Consider the following 8,608-nt stretch of genomic DNA (forward strand, 5'->3'; position numbering starts at 1 on the left):
TTTGGTGAGCCTTCATGCTTCCGAAGGATTTCACTTCTATTTTTTATTTTTCTAAGATGTTGTGGGTATTATACCGACATAAAGCATAGTTATTAGAGACTTCATAAACAATGGTGTTTTCATGAATCTTTTTGATTTCCATCCTTAATGATTGAGACTTGAAATTCATTTTTGGCTAATTGAATACTCTAAAATTATTGTAAGTCATATGCTTGAGCCATTTGAGTTAAAGTTATAATTTTGTATTCATATATTGTTGAGTAACTTATAATGACCGTATTCCGTCATTATAGAAATTCCAGGGAGGAAAAATTCGGGTCAGAAAAGATTTTGTAGTATTTGAATGTTTTCCAACCTTGTCCTGCTTTGGAGGAAATCAGAGTGTTGTGTTGTAGTAAGATATGTTAGAAATATAGTGATTTATCTATGTTTTTAATTTATTAGGTGTTATATGACTCGTTAATGAACCCTTACAATTTTACGAAATTGAATTTGAGTGAGTAGAGCTCCAAAAATCGATCTTAGTGTAAAGAGTATTTTCTGCACGTAGTGAAATGGAGGTGTGTTGTATAAAAGAGGAATTGAATTTCTTCTGAGAGCAATCTGTTAAGGTTTGTGCCTCTAAAGTGGTATTATTCCCGCTGCGACGGGATGGTGATCCCTCTAGCAGACGAGACAAGAGTTAAAATCGTAAGTTAGAGAGGGGAGTGTTCTATTATGAAAATGTCGTTGTATCGGGATGATGAGCCGTTGTAGCGCTGCCATTACATTTGTATGAGTGTCGTTGTAGTAGGGCAGGTGCGAATTGAGTCGTTAATAAAACCCTAAACGACCTTAATTGCACTTTTTGACTTTTAGAGGTAAAGAATGACCCTAGGGTGATTTCATCTCGTTTTCCTCCATTCTTGAGGCTAAATGCAACACTCTGGAAATTTCATGACTTAGACTAGAGCTTCGCCTATTAAATAATGGATAGAATGATGTTTCCAGACCTTGACATGTGAAAACTAGCTAAATCGAACTAGTAGATGTCCCTATGTTTGGTGAAGGTTTGGGAGTGTCAAATCAAGTCCAAAACTTGTAACGAGACTTTAAATAGGTAAAATATAGTACAAAGGGTTAAAAAATCCAGTAACGACTTCCCAAGGACCATCCGAAGGGTCCTTGAGGAGGACCCAAACATTGGCGAGCAAGACAATATATGGAAGCCATTGCGCGTCGTGCAGCCAGCACTGGCTAGGTAAATTTTTCCTAGCGACGCAGACACTTCCCAGATTTTCAAAAAAAAGAATTGAAATTGTCCCCATAATAAGCAATTGCTTTCCATATTTATCCGCGTTGTTTTAAAGTCAATTTAGCTTCACAAAAAGACCCAATAAAGTAAGGGGTCTTTGGGTAATTTAGGGGATGAGTTTATATTGGTTTTAGGTCAGTTTTAAACCATTCACATGCACTCCAAATCAGAATTACCAAATCCTTCTCATCTCTCACAAAACTCTCTCTTAATTCTACCACCATTGAAGAACAAGAAAGCTTGAGGAAGAAGACAGTATCCAAGGTTTTCATTCAAAATTCGTGTATTAAATTTTCAATAAGGTATGTGTTCTTCACTCTTGGGATTCCTTTCCCCAAGAGGTCTTTTTAAAGACAATTTCTAACAATTCAAATTCCTAGGGTTTTTATTCTACAAGTGGGTTTTCTTCCAAACTCGAAATTTATGACTAATAATGATGAATTGTGATTTTCTATGGCAAATTAAGAATGTATTGTTGAATAATTGATATGGTATTGTTGGTTTTCGTGTGAAGCATGCCCTTTTCATAAATAATGGAATTCTATTATGTTATATCATTCACTTAATTTCATATAAATTTGGGATTGGAACTATTGCTTGAACGAATTCATAAATGAACCCTTTCCCTTAACCCTAACTATGAATTGGTCTGGAGTATGACTAGAGTGGTTGGGAATTGCTATGTTATTGAGTATTTCACTATGTTATTGGATGATTATTATGAATTGAGTGTAAGTTCTTGATGAAGATTCTTGGAAGCAATAGGTAAGTCTTCGATAGTCATGATTACTCTATTATATTGATGTTGGCCTATAATTGATGTTGTTATGCAATTGAAGTATGTTTGATGTTTATATTCATATATGATGGCCTATAAATATGTTGAATGTAAGATCATGGTAATGGTATGATAATACAAGGTTGATGCTTCTCTTGTGTTCCTTACATAATATGACTATGATATGTTAATCTCACTAAAGAAGGGTTGTGACGAAAGGAAATTCTCATCTTCAAACGTCATGAGCTATAATCATGTTTTTACAAGGAGTTAATCTCCTATGGCCTATGATAAGATTGATGATTAATGATAACGTAAAGGAAATTCTAAAAGGGACTTTATCTTAGCACAGAGTCAACTAGATATGAGAGGTGTCCCTTCCCAAGTTGCAAGGTAGGTTCATAATGAATCTCATGAGATAGAGGCTGCCATGTGGAACTATGGGTATCTAATATATCTCCTAGTTCTTGAACTATGTTGTCTCCATAGGAATACTAGCTAGTGGATCAACCTAGAATGTTATGTTCATGTTTTGGCTCTACCTTGGCAAGTATACCATCTTCTTTTGGTGTGGGTTTACATGACACCACATTCTATATTTAGCTCACATGGTCTAGTGTCGGTTAAGGTGATTGTTCCCTCAAGTAAAATGAAAGACTAAAGTAAATGGATATTGTCTAGGGTGACTTATGGGTTCTACTTAGTATAAGTAGGGGTATGTACATTGCACAATCGACTCTAAGGAAGTCCTATGAGATTGTTCTTATGTAATTTAATAACATGAAATGTATAATGCTTATGATATATGATGTTGGCTGTGTTGATGAACATGTTATTGGTCTATATTGCTATATGTGATGATGACTACTTATGATATAAGTTATATGAAGAAAAGCATTACTTATTGTCTCCTATGTTGTTTACTTCATGTAGGGTTATGGGGCTTCACATGATCATTGCACTTGTAAGATTGGGATGGGATTATTCGTAACTGTTGTATTTATATTTATATGAACTATTGAACATGCAATGTTAATATGCTTTATGATAATATATATTTGGTTATAATCATGATTTATGTTGTTGTGATCCTTATGTTGTATATCTCTCTTGTGTGTGCATTAAGGTTTTCAAATGACTTAGCATGCTTTCTAAAGAAATGGTCCTTTTTATGCATGTCCCTAAATGTTTATGTGCATTTACCCATACTTAGTATATGTGGGGTACTAACCCATATAATTTATATAACTACAAATGTAGGGTCTGGTCATTGAAGATTAAGAAGGTCAATTGAAGAAGCTTGGAACCCTTTCTCCAAGTGTTGGTAGGTCCTCATGTTCGGGGATGCTATCTTTTCATTATTTTAGCTATGAAGATTGTAGTAGTATATGAAATACTTGTTTATTCCTTTTATTATTGAATTCTATTTTAGTAAGTCCTATATGGCATGTTGATATTGTATTGGCTAAGTCCAAGATTAGATGGTTTTTATGTGAGAGTTTTTATACTATCATATGAATGTTGATCATATTTCTAAAGGAGAAGTCTGAGTATACTTCACTTAGTATAAGCAAAAGTTTTTAGTCCGCGATTTTTAACTAATGATATGCTATGACGAATGTTAAGGGCTTTTCTAAGTCCTCTTCTAGGACGCCGATGCCCATTACGACTGGCGGTGCTCCCGATCGTGACAAACTTGATATTAGAGAATGAGGTTAAATAGCCTAGGGTCAATATCTCACTAAGCCATATTTATATAGTGTCTTGTTCATGGTTGTAAAGCACGCCACAATTATGAATGAAATGCTATATGATGATTAGGAAAATTCTCTGTTTTTGGTAATCTATGTCGTGCCTCAAGAGTTTTGACACTATGTGTCTTTTAGCCTCTAATCCCTTTCTTTTGTTTATAGGCGATGAACACAATAATGACAACCACCTAAAAAGATTTGAAGAGGAAGTTGCTAATGCGGGAGCTACTCCCAAGGCAATCGATTTCCTCCTCAAGAGAATGTTGTTGTAAATGATCAAGTTCCGGTCAATCCTCCGTCCATGATGGATGGTGAGGTAATGTCAGATCTTTTCCAAATGTCCAAGCCATCACTACTCAAGCTCAAACCATTATGGCACAAGATAACCGGGAGGTTATACCTCGAGAGAACCAACATGCTAGTACTATGGCTGCCTGTTTGAGAGATTTAACGAGGATAAATTCTCCTATGTTCTTTGGATCCAAGGTTGATGAAGATCCCAAAGACTTTCTTAATGAGGTGTATAATATTTTCTTTGCTATGGGGGGTGAGTACTACTGAAAAGGCCGAGCTTGCCGCCTATCAACTCAAGGACGTGGCTCAGACATGGTACGATCAATGGAAGGATAGTCGGGCTTTAAGAGGTGGTCTCGTAACTTGGGAGATCTTCAAAAAGGCTTTTATTGATAGGTTCTTAAACCTTATTCAAGGAGATATAAGTGTTAAGGAATAGTCCTTACAGTTCATTAAGTTGTCCAAATATGCTTCCTCTTTAGTTTCGAATGATAGAGATGAAATGCACCGTTATGTAACGGATGTGTCCGAAGAGTTTGAAGAAAAATGTCGTGCAACTATGCTTCATGACAACATGGATATTTCTAGGTTGATGGTTCATGTACAACAAATAGAGAGAGTCGCCTAAGGAAGAAGAATAGAGAATTTAAGAAGGCAAGGTTTTTTTAAAGTGGTTCTTCTAATAGTAAGCTTGACATTCAAGACAAGTCTAAGTTCAAGAAGAGGTTTTCAAACCAAGTTCCTTCAAATATCTCCAAGACTCGCAATGATAAAGTGTCTAACCCTAAATATCAAAAGAGGAGAAATGTTGATTCCCCAAAATAAAGACCAACTAATGGAAAGTGTGGTAAGAAACATGTGGGTGAATGCCTTGTTGGAACGAATAGTTCATATGGTTGTGGCTAAAGTGGACAGATGGTGAAAGATTTTCCTAATGTGAAGAGTCAGGAAAGGGCAGTAGCCAAACTCAATCAAGCGGTCCTAGCTCCGAAGCTCCAAAAGAGAACCGCTTTTATGCACTCGAGGATAGGGGTGAACAAGAGAGATCTCCCGATGTAGTTACCGGTATGTTACAAGTATTCTCTATTAATGTTTATGCTTTGCTTGATCCCGCTTCTACCCTTTCTGTTGTTACACCTTTGGTATCTAGATATACTTTCCGATGTTTTGATTGAACCCTTTCCAGTTTGTACCCCAATGGGTGAATCGGTAGTTGCAAAGAGAGTATTTAGGAAATGTCTTGTAAGGTGCCCAATAAAATTACTCTTGTTGACTTGGTAGAATTTGACATGTTTAATTTTTATATCAATTTGGGTATGGATTGGCTTCATACTTGTTTTGCTTCCATAAATTGTAGAACGAGGGTAGTGAAGTTTCAATTTCAAAAAGAACCTATTTTAGAGTGGATGGGGGGAAATTCTATGTCAAGGGGTCAAATCATTTCTTTCTTGAATATTCATAGGATGAGAGACAAGGTTTGTCTATACCATGTGGTGAGAGTTAAAGATCTAGAATGTAAAACTCCTTATTTTTGAGTGGGTCCCCGTAATGAGGGAAATTCTGGGGTTTTTTCCTAATGCCTCTCCTGGGGTTCCTCCCGAATGGGAAATTGACTTTGGCATTGACTTATTACCGGATACGAAACCCATCTCAATTCCTCCATATCGGATGACTCCGGCTGAATTGGGTGAGTTGAAGGTCTAACTCAAAGATTTACTAGACAAGGGTTTCATTCAACTTAGTATATCTCCATGGGTGCTTCGGTCTTGCTTGTGAAGAAGAAGGATGGGTCCCTTAGGATTTGCATTGATTATCTTCAACTCAATAAAGTCACCATAAAGAAAAAGTATCCTCTCCCTTGAATTGATGATCATTTGATCAACTCTAATAATGTAGATAATATTCCAAGATTGACTTAAGATCGAGATATCACCAACTAAGGGTGAGAGGAAAAGATGTTCAAAAAACAGCCTTTAGAACTAAATAGGGTCACTATGATTTTCTAGTGATGTCTTTTGGGTTAAAAAATTCCCTAATGGCATTTATGGACCTAATAAATAATGTTTTCCAAGATTACCTCGACTCATTTGTGATTGTATTCATTGATGAAATTTTGACATACTCCAAGAATGAAAATGAGCATGAGAGTCACTTGAGGTTGGCCTTGCATGTCCTCAAAGAACACCAACTATATACCAAATTTAGCAAGTGTAAATTTTGGTTGAGGTCAGTTGCTTTTCTTGGCCATATTATCTCTGGAGAGGGTGTAGAGGTCGATCCGAAGAAGACAGATGCAGTTAGGAATTGTCCTAGTCCTTTGACTCCCACCGACATAAGAAGTTTCTTGGGTGTCGTTAGGTACTATAGAATGTTTATTGACAGATCTGCATCTAATGTTTCTCCTTTGACGGCTTTGACTCAAAAGGAGGTGAAGTTTAACTGGTCGGAAGCTTGTGAAAAAGGTTTTCAAGAGTTTAAATATAAACTTACCTCATCTCTATGTTGACTTTACTGGAGGTTTATGAAGGATTTGTGGTGTATTATGATGCTTCCCGAGTAGGCTTGTGATTTGTCCTCATGCAACATTGCAATGTGATGTCTTATGCCTCTAGGAAACTCAAAGTTCATAGGAAAAATTATCCAACTCATGACCTTGAGTTAGCGATCGTAGTCTTTGCCTTGAAAATATGAATACATTACTTGTATGGTGTTCATGTTCATGTGTTTACTGACCATAAAAGTCTTCAATATGTGTTTACACAAAAGGATTTGATCTCCGACAGAGAATATGGTTGAAACTTTAGAAAGATTACGACATGAGTGTACTTTACCACCCCAGCAAGGCCAATGTGGTTGCGGATGCTTTGTGTCGTATTAGTATAGGAACTATGTCTCATATGGAAGAAGAGAAGAAAGAACTAGTGAAAGATGTTCATAGGTAGGCTCATTTGGGTGTGCAGTTAGAATATTCTTCAAATGGTGGTTTCATGGTCCATCATAACTCCTAGTAATCATTGGTGGTTGAGGTGAAATCTAAGCAACTCTTGATCCTCTATTTTCGGAGTTGGGAATCAGTAATTGGTAAACTCAATGAGTCATTCTCCCAAGGGATGATGGTAGGTACCAACGCAGATTATCTGTATAGGATGTTGAGTATTTGAGTAAGAGTTCTAGAAGAAGCCCATGGTTATCGTTATTCTATACTTCCGGGTGCAACCAAAATGTATCATGACCTTAGGGAGGTCTATAGGTGGGATGGTTGAAAAAGGGACATTGCAGAGTTTATTTCTAACTCTCCTAATTTCCAACAAGTAAAACTAGAGCATATAAAACTGAGTGGTTTAACCCAAATCATGGATGTTCCTACTTGAAAGTGGGAAGACATCAATATGGACTTTATTGTTGTGTTGCCTCAAACACGGAGGTAAAATGATTCAATATGGTTTATTGTGGATAGGTTGAACAAATCTGCCCACTTTATCCCCGTTAAGTCGACATATACGGCCGAAGAGTACGAAAGGATCTACATTAATGAGATCATGAGTCGTCATGGGATTCCTTTTTCCATCATTTCGGATAGAGGTACCCAATTCACTTCTCGTTTTTAGAAAGCTTTTTAAAAGTATTTAGTTACACAAGTGAAACTTAGCACCGCTTTTCATCCTTAGACAGGTGGTCAAGCGGAACGTACCATACAGACCCTAGAATATATGTTAGGAGCATGTGTTATTTATTTTAAGGAAATTCGGGATTATCACCTACCATTGATTGAGTTTCCTACAACAACAATTACCATTCGAACATCTCCATGGTACCTTTTGAAGCTCTTTATGGAAGAAGATGTAGGTCTCCTCTTTGATGGTTTGAGGCTGGTGAGTCTTCACTCCTTGGTCCCAAGAATATCTATGAGGCTATAGAGAAATTTTGGATCATAAGAGATAGGTTGAAGACAGCCTATAGTCGACAAAAGTCTTATGCCGACAATAGAAGAAGAGATCTTGAGTTAAAAATTGGTGATCATGTCTATTTGAAGATTTCACCCATAAAGGGGGTGATGAGATTCGGTAAAAAGGGGAAGTTAAGCCCCGGTATGTTGTTCCTTATGAGGTTTTACAACGGGTCAGAAAATTTTCCTATGAATTGAAACTAACTAGTGAAGTAGCTTCTGTTCATCCTGTGTTTCATGTTTCTATGCTCAAGAAATGCATAGGAGACCCGGTGTTTATTCTTCCTATTGAAAGTTTAGGGGTGGATGAGAACCTGTCCTATGAAGAGGTTTTGGTTGAGATCCTAGATCGCCAAGTCAAGAAGTTGAGGAACAAAGAGGTTACCTTCAGTAAAAGTCCTATGGAGGAAGCATCTTGTCAAGGGTGCAACATGGGAGGCCGAGGCTGACATGAAGTCCCGCTACCCTCATCTATTTACTCCTTAAGATTAGACATTCCTCTTAATAAGGCAAATAATGAATAATATCAAATTGACTTGTTTTTT

Source organism: Solanum pennellii, chromosome 9, assembly GCF_001406875.1.
Source record: "Solanum pennellii chromosome 9, SPENNV200".
Lineage (NCBI taxonomy): Eukaryota > Viridiplantae > Streptophyta > Magnoliopsida > Solanales > Solanaceae > Solanum > Solanum pennellii.